The 12,993-nt window shown below is 42.4% G+C and overlaps 1 protein-coding gene across 1 annotated transcript in view; it reads left to right on the plus strand.

Annotated features, from left to right (window-relative positions):
- PXK (PX domain containing serine/threonine kinase like) overlaps positions 1 to 12,993 on the plus strand; it is a 110,971-nt gene that overhangs the window by 97,406 nt on the left and 572 nt on the right. The gene's annotated exons all lie outside the window — the stretch shown is intronic.

Here is a 12,993-nt window from a genome sequence, read left to right on the forward strand (position 1 = left end):
GGGGGGGGCTGAGGGAAAGCCATTTTGTTCAATACGTTAGCACCTATTTATAATACTGTGTTGGAAGATGTCTGAATTAATAACACTAGTCATATTCTATGTGTAGTTGTTATATTTAGGTAGACAGAATTTCACATTTTCTCTGGATCTGTGTAAAAATGAACTGTATTATAATAGTGAGTGTATAACTTTAAAACTGCATTTAAGTTGGGGTGCTTGACTGGCTCAGTCCCTAGCGCATGAGACCCTTGATCTGGAGGTTGTTGGGTCAAGCCACCCATTGGTGTAGAGATTACTTAAAATCTTTTTATTTTTTTTATTTTTTAAAGTTTTTTTTTCTTTTTTTATTTATTTATTTGACAGAGAGAGATCACAAGTAGGCAGAGAGGCAGGCAGAGAGAGAGGAGGAAGCAGGCTCCCCGCGGAGCAGAGAGCCGGATGCGGGGCTCGACCCCAGGACCCTGAGATCATGACCCGAGCCGAAGGCAGCGGCTCAATCCACTGAGCCACCCAGGCGCCCCGAGATTACTTAAAATCTTAAAAAAATCTATTTAAGGGGCGCCTGGGTGGCCCTGTCAGTTAAGCGTCTGCCTTTGGCTTAGATTGTGATCCCTGGATCCTGGGATTGGGTCCTTCCAGCCACAGAGGGCTCCTTGCTTAGAGAGAGCCTGCTTTGCCTCCTCCCTCTGCTCTTCCTCCCACTTGTGCTCACTCTCTCACTCTCTCTATCCCTAATAAATGACTATTTTTTAAAAAATTTAAGAATGTATTTAAATCAACACCAATAGATAAATAACTAGCTTAAGTAAATAAAATAGAAATGTTTGGGGCACCTGGGTGGCTCAGTGGGTTAAAGCCTCTGCTTTTGGCTCAGGTCATGATTCCAGGGTCCCGAGATTGAGCCCCGCATCGGGCTCTCTGCTCAGCAGGGAGCCTGCTTCCACCTCTCTCTCTCTCTCTGCCTACTTGTGATCTCTGACTGTGAAATACATAAGTAAAATCTTAAAAAATATAAATAAAATAGAAATGTTTTATTTATTTATTTATTTATTTATTTATTCCTGCTCAGAAAGGTTTACTGACTGAATGTAACAGCTCAGTTCCAGGTAATGAAAGAACAATTATTAGTTGCAGTGCCTTTCTAGGTATTTACAGTAGAATTATCCTGGCTCTATTCTAATTGTTGCTTTGATTTAAAAAGGGCTATAGTACTCCCCTCGTGATAAAGGAGTGAATGTAACAGTCTTTCCTTTTTTGTTTTTAATTTTTAGCTGTTACTGCTTTTATCTTAAAAAAAAGATTTTATTTATTTATTTGACAGAGAGAGATCACAAGCAGGCAGAGCAACAGGCAGAGAGAGAGGGGGAAGGAGGCTTCCTGCTGAGCAGAGAGCCAGATGTGGGGCTCCGTCCCAGGACCCCGAGATCATGACCTGAGCCTAAGGCAGAGGCTTAACACATTGAGCCACCCAGGCACCCCTGCTTTTATCTTTTTTTAATGTTGAATATGTACAACTTGAAGTAGACTAAAAACTTTTACCATTAAGAATGTGTGCATGAAGATCTATTTTCAGAAATGAGGCTTCTTGAAAACAATTTATATGTTGCTTAAAAAACAGAATAAATATAGCAATCAGCATAGTTGTTAAGAAAACCAGTTTTGGGGGCACCTGGGTGGCTCAGTTGGTTAAGCGACTGCCTTCTGCTCAGGTTATGATCCCAGAGTCCCAGGATCGAGTCCCACATCGGGCTCCCTGCTCATCAGGGAGTCTGCTTCTCCCTCTGACCCTCTCCCCTCTCATGCTGTCTCTCTCAGTCTCTAAGTAAATAAACAAAATCTTAAAAAAAAAAAGAAAAAAAAACCAGTTTTGCCACTTCAAAGACTTTGTATTACAAACATAGTCGTAAAAGAAATGGATGACATTTATGTATAAGGTGATACGTGGATGTTTAGAATAATGACAATTTACAATAGCAAAAGATGGAAATAAACAATCAGGGCTTAGATGAGAAAATATATATGGTACAGACATGAAACAGAATATTATGAAGCTGTAAAAGGCATAAAGAAGACTTCTCCATATGAGAGGCATAAGCAGCCTTCCACTTGACTAGAATTTTTTTCAGACCAGTGTAGAAAGGAAATTTGAGAAATCAGGTGATGCTTTCAACCATAATTTTCTTTTCTTTTTTTAAAACTTTCTATTTTGAAATAATTATATATTCACAGAAAGTTGCAAAGATAGTACAGAGAGATCCTTGAACCCTTCATCTAGTTTCACTCAATGGTTACGGCTCTGGGAACTATAGCACAGTTTCAAACCCAGGACCTGACATTGGTAAGATGTGTGCAGATGCCGTTTTATCAAGTGTGTGGAGCTGAGTAACCACCAGAACTGTTGTGTCACTGCCGAGATCTCCCTGGTACTACCCTGTTATAGTCACACCCACCCTTCCCTGCCCCTGGTAACTACTCATCAGGTCTCCTTTTCTAAAGTTTTGTCATTTTGAGAATTTTATATAAATGGAATCATACAGCAGTAGATTGGAAGTTTTGGTTTTTTGTTTTTTTGTTTTACTTAAGCACAAGGCCCCTGAGATCCATTCAAGTTATTGCCTGTATCAGTAGTTTGTTCTTTTTGCTGTTAAATATTATTGCACGCAGTATGGGTGTACCATAGTTGGTTTAATCATTCACCTACTGTAGGACATTTTAGCTGTTTCCAGTTTGGGGTTATTACAAATAAAGCTACTATGTACAATCATGTACAGGTTTTTGTGTGAACATAAGTTTTCATTCCTCTGGGATAAATGCCCAGGACTGCAACTGCTGGGTTGTAGGATAAGTGTGTGCTTAGTTTTCTAGAAACTGCCAAATCATTTTCCAGAGTGCTGTACCATTTTACATTCCCAACCACAGTTTTATTATGCAAAATGTTATTGAGGGGCGCCTGGGTGGCTCAGTGGGTTAAGCCTCTGCCTTAGGCTCAGGTCATGATCCCAGGGTCCTGGAATGGAGCCCCACATTGGGCTCCCCGCTCAGCAGGAAGCCTGCTTCCCCCTCTCTCTCTGCCTGCCTCTCTGCTTACTTGTGATCTCTGTCTGTCAAATAAATAAATAAAATCTTTAAAAAAAAAGAAAACCACCAAAAACCAAAAACAAAACCAAAATGTTATTGACTACTGTTAGTACATGGGACTAGGCCAGAGGTACAGGAGAATCTGAGACACTTTTAATTTCTAGAGAAAATAATTAGGTGAAGAAAAAAAGAGAGGTGAAAATAATCACTTTGCTGGTTCGTAAAGTTCCATGTTTATTGTGTTAGGTTTTCAGAATGACTCTTCCTGGGGCTCTGAGTGGCTCAGTGGGTTAAAGCCTCTGCCTTCGGCTTAGGTCATGATCTCAATCCCAGGACCCTGAGATTGAGCCCCGCGTCAGGCTCTCTGCTTATCAGGGAACCTGCTTCCCCCTTTCTCTGTCTCTGCCTGCTTCTTTGCCTACTTGTGATCTCTGTCTGTCAAATAAATAAATAAAATCTTTAAAAAAGGGGCGCCTGGGTGGCTCAGTCATTAAGCATCTGCCTTCGGCTCAGGTCGTGATCCCAGGGTCCTGAGATAGAGCCCCACATTGGGCTCCCCGCTCAGCAGGAAGCCTGATTCTCCCTCTCCCACTCCCTCTGCTTGTGCTCCCTCTCTCGCTGTGTCTCTCTCTGTCAAATAAATAGATAAAATCTTAAAAAAAAAAAATCTTTAAAAAAAATTTAAGCAAACAAAAAAACAGATTGACTCTTCCTTTGCCATCAAGCTAACCTTTTGTTGGAAAGCTACAACACTCTGCACCGGCCACCTGGGCATACCCCTGACCTCTGACCCCTGCTTGTATTCTGCCCCAAGTTACCCCAGGAAGCTTGGGTTTATTCTGGACTGTTCTACCCTCTGTAACATTCCTGTAGAGACTTTAGAGAGTCATGTCAGAACCATACCCTCCCAGGGACCTCTGTACCTATACACCTTGTCCCCAGTTCCCAGCACTAGACAGCATTAAAACTTTATCCACCCTCCTCCCAGCCTTCAGGCTTGAGTTGTTAGAGTACACAGGTGAGATCACATTCCTCTGTGTAAGGAGTCCAGGCCCCAGGGTTAGCCCTTCCTGATGTCCTTGTACAAATAACAGCTCTTGAGCCTGAATCTCCTCAGCTTTACATTTGAAATCATAAATAATAAACAATACCAGCCAACAGGACCATTGGGTGTTTGCACTAGGCTGGCTGAGTATACAGTAGTGAACAAAGGAAGCCCTGCCCTCAGGGAGCACGACTAAGAGAAAACGTAAGTACAGTGTTCAGGTATCGTTAGGAAGGACATTGGGTCTGTGGCTGGTGTTGAGAATAACCACTGTGACTGCCGGTGTTTGGACAAAACCTCTGATGCAAGGCCTTCTGGCCAAGCCTCTGCAGTTTCATTGTGTTGGAGTGTTCGCTATATCCCTGGGGGTTGCAGCTTTCTCTAAGTTTGCTGTGGCTGAACCAAGAAAAAAGGCACATGTAGGGGATCCTGGGTGGCTCAGTCAGTTAAGCTGCTGCCTTAGGCTCTGGTCATGATCCCGGGTCCTGGGATTGAGTCCCACATCTGTCTCCTTGCTCAGCGGGGAGCCTGTTTCTCTCTCTCTGCCTCTGCCTGCTACTCTGCCTACTTGTGATTTCTCTCTCTGTGTGTCAAATAAATAAAATCTTAAAAAAAAAAAACAACCAACTTAGGATTATTCTGAATTTAATACCTTGAATATCAGATTCAGTAAGGGTCTCTTGCTGTGAGCACACAACTTTGAAGAGTCTATACCCACTTGTAAATAAGTCCCTTACAGTTGTTGAAAGGTTCATATACTATTAAAAGACTCCCACAACAGTAAACAATTTTATTGTTTATAAAAGGTGACATGTTTTGTTTTTAAAGATTTATTTATTTATTTATTTATTTATTTATTTATTTATTTATTTATTTGACAGAGATCACATGTAGGCAGAGAGGCAGGCAGAGAGAGAGAGGAGGAAGCAGGCTCCCCGCTGAGCAGAGAGCCCGATGCGGGGCTCGATCCCAGGACCCTGAGATCGCGACCTGAGCTGAAGGCAGAGGCTTTAACCCACTGAGCCACCCAGGTGCCCCAGACACTTTTCTTTAATACTTAATCAGAAATACAAGATTTACAAGGTGCCTGGCTGGCTCAGTTGGTAGAGTATGCGAGTCTTGATCTTCGGCTCATGAGTTCAAGCCCCACATTGGGTGTAGAGCTTACACACAGATGCACACACAAATGCGAAATTTAGCAGGGGAAAAAACCCTTAGAGGAAATTAAGTTTTTAAATCCGTAAAATTGCCCAAAAAGGTGCCCCCCCTCAACAACCCAAAACGTGGCAGCCAGATGAATGCAAAAATACTCAAAAGAGGCTTGAATTTTAGATAAACTGTTCATAATGCAAATTGGTCCATGAGTGAACTGATCAACAGGTAAATTTATCATTAGGGTATATGGCTCTGCTCAGAGTCGTCTGTTCTTAGGGCAGAACCAAAATGGTGGCCATAGGCAAGTTGGACATTATCATAGGGCTGGGCGGGAGTGAGCTTAGGTTTTCTTCCTGCTTCTAGGAAGTGAGAGAGGGATTTGTGGCTTCTCTGACTTCCATAGGGGAAGTCGAGGCCTATTCCATCTGTGACTCACACAACAAATACAGTTGACCCTTGAACAAAATGAACGGCATGTGCAGATTCAATTTCACTTATACATGGATTTTTTTCTATAAAAAGAGCACAATATTATAAATGTATCTTCTCTTATGATTTTCTTTTCTGTAGCCCACTTTATTATAAGAATACATATAACATATATATATATGTTATATATATATGTTATATATATTAATATGTTATATATAATATATATAACATATATAACATATATATATGTTATACATATACATATATATATATAACATATAACATATAACATATATATATATAACATATATAACATATATATATGTTATATATATATGTTATATATGTTATATATATATATATGTTATATGTTATATATATATATGTATTTATATAACATAATGTGTTGATTGGCTTTCTGTTACCAGTAAGGCTTCTGTCAACAGTAGGGTATTAGTAGTTAAATTTGGGGGGAGTCAAAAGTCACACTCAGATTGTCCACTGCGTGGGAAACAGTGCCCCTAACCCATGCACCGCTCAAGGGTCAAGTGTAGTAACCAACAGATGTTCATTATAGTGAATGAATAGTCAGGTAACGTGATTTCCAGTCATGATTCATTGACCATCCAGTAATGTGACTTTGCAAAAAGTTCTGTAAACCGCGCCCCTCTCCCCAGCTTGAGATTGCTCATGCATAAGGTGCCAGAGTGGACTTTAGATGGTCACTACAGTCTCTGTAAGCTCTAAGCTTTCCTGAGATTTCCCTGCTCTCAAGCTCCTGCCATGTTCTGACCTTTCCAGTAGACTTGAGGCTAGAATGGATATTAGGAGTACCATTTTTTGTTAGAGGCTTAAAGACAGCCAAGACTTTGCTATAGCAAAGGTTAATGTTCTGTCTCAAAGATCCATTTCCCCAGGCTCTCCAAATGTAAATGTTAAGGTGATGAAAACAGGGGAAGCTAGGCTCTGGTTCATTTGAGTTGGAGGCGCTCACCCCACACGGTGCAGCTCTGGAGCCAAGGGCCTCCTCTGTGGCCTGCAGCTTCATAAACTCAGGTTAGGCTGTCAGCATTGATTTAAAGAGATGTGGTGATTCAGTTTGCTTCTGGGGAAGAACTGACATTCACAGAGGGGCTTGGGGGACTAATAGTGAAACCAGAGCTGGCTTTTCCACCCCCCCCCTGCCCCCCGCCCTACCCCTCCTGCCTTGGAGGGGCAGAGTGAGTCACCTGTTTGCACAGAAGACTGTGGTATCAAATCCGCAAATTCACAGGCCTTATGCCTTCACCACTTTAAACCAGAAAGGTGTTGCAACATAACAGCTTTAATTGCTAAACCCAAGCTGCAAACCCAAATCTGGGGATTTGATAAGAACTGGGTGGGAAAGGCTGTGAATAATGGTAGTTTTCTGCCAGGTGTGTTTATTTGTTCCTCCCCTCCCTCATTTGCTTCCTTGTTTGTGCTCAAACCCAGACCAAAGGCCTCTGGACAGCTGCCACCACCAGGCCCACCAACAGATGATGGGTTGGTAGTGGCGATTACAGGTTTGCCTTCTTTTCTATTCTTTGCTGGAATCTGTGGACCTTGTGTCTGCCCCAAAATCCTAGGAACAAGCAACTCCGAATTCTTCTTGCTGTAGCTCATGTGACTCTCAGTCTACAGCTCAGGTGGACAAGCAATAAGGCTTTCTTCCCTAGAACTCCCCTCAATGCAGGCCTCCCCCTTTCTTAGCTGGTGTAAAACCTCTGATTGCAGTCTTTCCTGGGTATTTCCTCCCCATTCCTCTGCAACACATATTAAGTGTCACACTGTGCTGAGGGTTTGAGTGAGGCTAAGGTGAGGGACTGGGATGACTCTGGCTCTGGGTCTTCAGTCCCATGGTGGGTCGAGGGTTCTGTTGCCCTGTCCACCTGGCCCCTGTGGCTCCAGGGTCCTCTGCTCCCTTCTTGACATTATTGGGTCCCAGGAATCCTTCTGGGGCTGTGGCTGGCTGCACCACCTTCCACAGGCTTCCAGACTTCAGTTTGTATTCCTGGAATCAGTTCCCTTCTTGAATAGGAGGAAGGGAGAAAGGAAGATACAGGAAGAACCAACGGTGTGGATTAACACCCTCCTGCATAATCCAGGTGGGTAGCCAGCTCTCCCTTTGCTCCAGCTCTGTGTTTGTACTGGAGAGATTATAGGCATTTATTTTTTCAAGAGGAGTAGTAAAATGACAAAAAGTAATATTCTCTAACCTCTATGGAGTAAGTTCTGAACCCAGCATTATCTGATTTAATCAGCATACTTGCCTTTTGAACTAAGTACTATTTTAAAAAAATTTACTTATTTAGAAGAGGAGAGTGCACATGAGTAGGGAGGGAGAGGGGCAGAGGGAGAAAGAGAAGCTGAGCAGAGAGCTCCATGGGTGGGGGGGGGGGGAGGGTGCCCCATCCCAGGACCTTGAGATCATGACCTAAGCCAAAGGCAGACACTCAACCCACTGAGCCACCAGGCGCCCCTGAACTAAGTACTATTATTATTTCCATTTTAAAGATGAGAAAACTGAAGCTCAGCGAGAAGCAAAAGAAATTTGCTCAAGGTTACATGGCAAGTAGTAGGAAAACTAGTAATTGAGGGGCGCCTGGATGGTTCAGTCGTTCGGTGTCTGCCTTCGGCGCAGGTCATGATCCCAGGATCCCTGGGATCGAGCTCCACATCAGGCTCCCAGTTCAGCAGAAAGCCTGCGTCTCCCTCTCCCACTCACCCTGCTTGTGTTCCCTCCTTCACTGTCTCTCTCTCTCTGTCAAAGAAATAAATAAAATCTTTACAAAACAATAACAGAAAACCTGGGATTTGAATCTGGGTCTTCTGACACTGTAGTCCAAACCCATATTTATAAGCAGGTGCACCTTAGATGCCTCCGAAACGATGTCAGGCCTGGAAGTCCAGTGTGGTGTTGGAAGACTCTTTTCATAGAGTTTGTACCATATTCCAGTTCTCCTCTCAGTAGGACTATAAAACAGCACCTAGCGGTTACTCCGGCTCAATAACACTTGTTTGAATTATACATTTTGCGTTTTTGCATTTTCAAATACATTTGTGTCTGGTTCAGATGTGGCAGAAAAAGTAGGAGGTTGCTGGCAACCCTGTCTTATCTAAAAGATATGAAAAACCTTTCAGAGGCACCTGGCTGGCTCAGTTGGTAGAACATGTTACTCCTGATCTTGGGGTTGTGAGTTTGAGCCCCATGCTGGTGGTAGAGCTTACTTTAAAAAAAGAAAAAAGGGGCACCTGGGTGGCTCAGTGGGTAAAAGCCTCTGCCTTCCGCTTGGGTAGTGGTCCCAGGGTCCTGGGATTGAGCCCCGCATCGCATGGGCTCTCTGCTCAGCAGGGAGACTGCTTCCCCCCTCTCTCTGCCTGCCTCTGCCTACTTGTGATCTCTGTCTGTCAAATAAATAAATAAAATATTAAAAAAATAATAAAAATAAAAAAAGAGAGAAAGAGAAAAAGGAGGAGGGAGAGAGAGAGAGAAACCCCATCTAGTTCTGCTTAAATTTCTGTTTGTTTGCTTACTGAGATTCTTTCAGCTCTTCCTTTGTTTTGACTTCCTAGCTCCCATCCAAACTCACTCAGCATGGGATGCCCTGTAGGATTTTGGCAAGTCAGACCTGGCTTTTAAATCAGACCTGGCTTTTAAATCCTGGTTCAGACACTTGCTATTTGTGTGACCTGAGCTGGTTTGCATACCTCTCTGAGTATCCACAAAATGCCCATAAAAAGAGAGTAATAATAAAACTACCTCTGGGATATTGAAAGTGTACATAATACTTGTAGGCATTCAACTTCTAGTTCCTGGGGCACCTGGGTGGCTCAGTGGGTTAAAGCCTCTGCCTTCAGCTCAGGTCACGGTCCCAGGATCCTGGGATCTAGGCCTGCATCATCTGGCTCTCTGCTCAGCAGGGAGCCTGCTTCCTCCCCCCTCTTTCTCTCTCTCTCTGCCTACTTGTGATCTCTGTCAAATAAATAAATAAAATCTTTAAACAAACAAACAAAAAACTTCTAGTTCTTATCTTTGTTAATTAAATCAGCCACAGCAGAACATTCTAATCCATTTATTTATTTTTTTTTTTTTAAAGATTTATTTATTTGACAGATAGAGATTACAAGTAGGCAGAGAAGCAGGCAGAGAGAGAGAGAGGAGGAAGCAGGCTCCCAGCCAAGCAGAGAGCCCGATGCGGGGCTCGATCCCAGGACTCTGGGATCATGACCTGAGCCGAAGGCAGAGGCTTTAACCCGCTGAGCCACCCAGGCGCCCCTCTAATCCATTTAAACTTAAACTTAAGATCCTTCTGAAAACTCTTTAAGGATGTCATCCCTTGATTTGATTTACTTGTTGTTATTTTTAAAGTAAGTTCTCTACCCAGCAGGGGGCTTGAACTCATGACCTAGAGATCCAGAGTTAGCATGCTCTACTGACTGAGCCAGTAGGGTGCCCCAATCCTTTAGCTGGATTTAGGAATTCATGTTTACAATGCAGCTTAATGACAATGTATCAATAGGATATTTTCAGTTGCAAGGAAAATGCTGACCCAAACTGGCACAAATAGTAAGAAAATGTATCCAAAGGTGTGAGGGTTGGTTCAGTGGCTGGTGGTAGTAAGGATGTAGGTTTTCCAGCTGTTTCTCAGCCTCTGCTCTGCTTTAGCTTTCGCTAGAACCATCCTCCCACCTTCTCTGCCTATCTAAATTCTTCCCTCACGTGGCCAAATCCCTCATCATCCAAACACGCCTTCTCTCCCTTTTCTGAATTGTCATTCTTGTCAGCCCAGAACCTTTGGGGCAACTCCTGTGGGCAAGCACATAACCATACTCTCTTGTGTGTTACTGGGTTTAAATCATCAGATTCCTTTAAAAATATTTATGATGTAAATACAAAAAGCAGCTTGACTAGAATCTCTAAATGAACATTTATCTAGCATCTAGCACATGGAAGGCATGCAATGAAAAGTGTCAGAAGAGCTGTTCCTGGCTGGCTCAGTGGGGAGAGCAGGTGACTTTTGGTCTCTGGGTGGTGAGTTCAAGCCCCATGTTAGACATAGAGATTACTTTAAAAAAATATTGGAACGGTCGATAAAACACTTGAATGGTCTTAAAATTCTGAATAGTATTTTTAAACATCTATATACTGGTTAACATGCAGAGGATTTCAGGGCTCAGAGAAATGATTTTTTTCTTTTTTAATGTAGGTCTCTATTTTACTGGCTTCAATCATTTGCATATACCTTTACAATTTCTATGTTATCTATTTACCGTCTGTGTTATTACTAATATGGTTCCTTAAATTATTTTTTATTTTTATTTTTTTAAAGATTTTATTTATTTGTCAGAGAGAGAGAGCAAGGCGCACAAACAGGGGGAATGACAGGCAGAAGAGGCAGAGGGAGAAGCAGGCTTCCTGCTGAGCAAGAAGCCTAATGCGAAACTTGATCCCAGGACCCTGAAATCATGACCCAAGCTGAAGGCAGATGCTGAACCAACTGAGCCATCCAGGCGCCCCTGATTAGTTTTTAAAACTGTTCTAGATCTAAGGAAGAGTGTCCGTGACACCAGTGGCTTGATGTACTCGTTATTTTCATACATCTTAGAAAAAATACACAAGTAAGATATCAGACAGTTGTCTATGAGCCGCCTAACGTTATTTCATGGGGCACACTTGGGAAACACTAATCTTGGCATATTTACATCAATATATTTTAGGACTAAAAAAAACAGTCATAACGCAAAAAACTACTCTGGTATGTTTACTATTGCATTCTTCTACTTAAATGAACATTTAACAAAGACAAAACTAGAGACAGAAAGCAGATCAGTGGTTTGCCTGTGGCTCAGGACCAAAGTGGGGACCGACCTTGGACAGGAATCAGGGAAGTTTTGGGAATGCTGGGAGAATTCTAAGACTGGATGGTGGTAATGGTTGTACATCAGTGTGAATTTAGTCAAATTCATCAACCTGTGTATTTCAAACAGATACATCCTATGGTTTGTAAATTATATCTCAAAGAGAGAAGAGGAGGAGGAGAAAAAGAAAAGAAATGACCAAGCAGGAGGGGCCTGAGGGAGGCTTCTGGAGTCCTGGTGAAATTTTGTTTCTTGATCTGGTATTGCTCACAAGTGTGTGTTCACTTTGTGAAAATTCATCAAGCCATTCAATTATGCTTTGTGTACATTCCTATATGAACATTATACCTCAGTAACAAAATTTTCTAAAAAAAAGAGAGAGAAAAGAAAAAAAAATCAACCAAGATTTTGGGGAGGGCACCATAACTTCCCAATAAAGAGTACTTTTCTGTTTATTATTTTGTGTAATGACCTCATTCTGCCAACTTAGTTTTATGATGTGAGGGGTTTGGGTTCTATGTGTCTTAGGACAGAAAGGGTTATAAAAAGACATTCAGCTAATCACACGCAAGTGCTATAAGAATGTCAGCGGAAGCTATTGTTTCTTAATTATTCATAGAAATTATCAATGTGGACAATATTCAACTTGCAACCAAAATAAATGGATGTTTGAAGAGGCCTTGGTGGAACAGTCAAATCATCAGTCTCAAAATGTCCCCTCTTGCAGCCCAGTCCTGCTGCCTGCCAGAGTTTCAGTTCTATATTTATCTTTCCGAATCAGCAGTATAGCAATTAGTTATTATAATAGGAGCTACCAATTTATTGTGTGCCGACTTCACGCCAGGCACTGCGTTACCCGAGCTTTTCATCCTTTAATTTCATTGTCCCCACAACCCTGCCAAGATGTTGTCTTACACCACTTTACAGTTGAGGAAACTGAGGCTGGGGGGCTCCTGAGTGGGTCCAAGACCCCACTTCTGCTGAGTGACAGCCAGAAAGCAAGCTGGGGTCCCACCCAGTGTGCTTTGCTGGGTCTCGGGACCTGACGTCAGTGACAGGAGATAAGTGACATGTGTAACAGAATTCCGAAGCCCGAATCATGGCTCTTCACACGGTTACTATAGTTACTTCTCTCCATGATGCTCACATTTTTGCTGGATAACAATGGATCCACTGTTAGCCATTGAGGTGTTTGAACCCCTACCTTCCTCATGAAACCCGAGGGACATTTTAATAGGTTTAAAATAGCATTCCTGCCATTTAATCAGACCTTTTATTTCAGAAGCTCCTGGAATGTTAACAGATCCCACTCTGTGGCAGCTTTACCAATATTGTTTTTTGCACTTTGTGTAAAACATAGGAGCTCTCTAAAGGTAATACAGCCCTATTTCAGAGAGAGACCC

Source organism: Meles meles, chromosome 20, assembly GCF_922984935.1.
Source record: "Meles meles chromosome 20, mMelMel3.1 paternal haplotype, whole genome shotgun sequence".
In the NCBI taxonomy this organism is placed as follows: Eukaryota; Metazoa; Chordata; class Mammalia; order Carnivora; family Mustelidae; genus Meles; species Meles meles.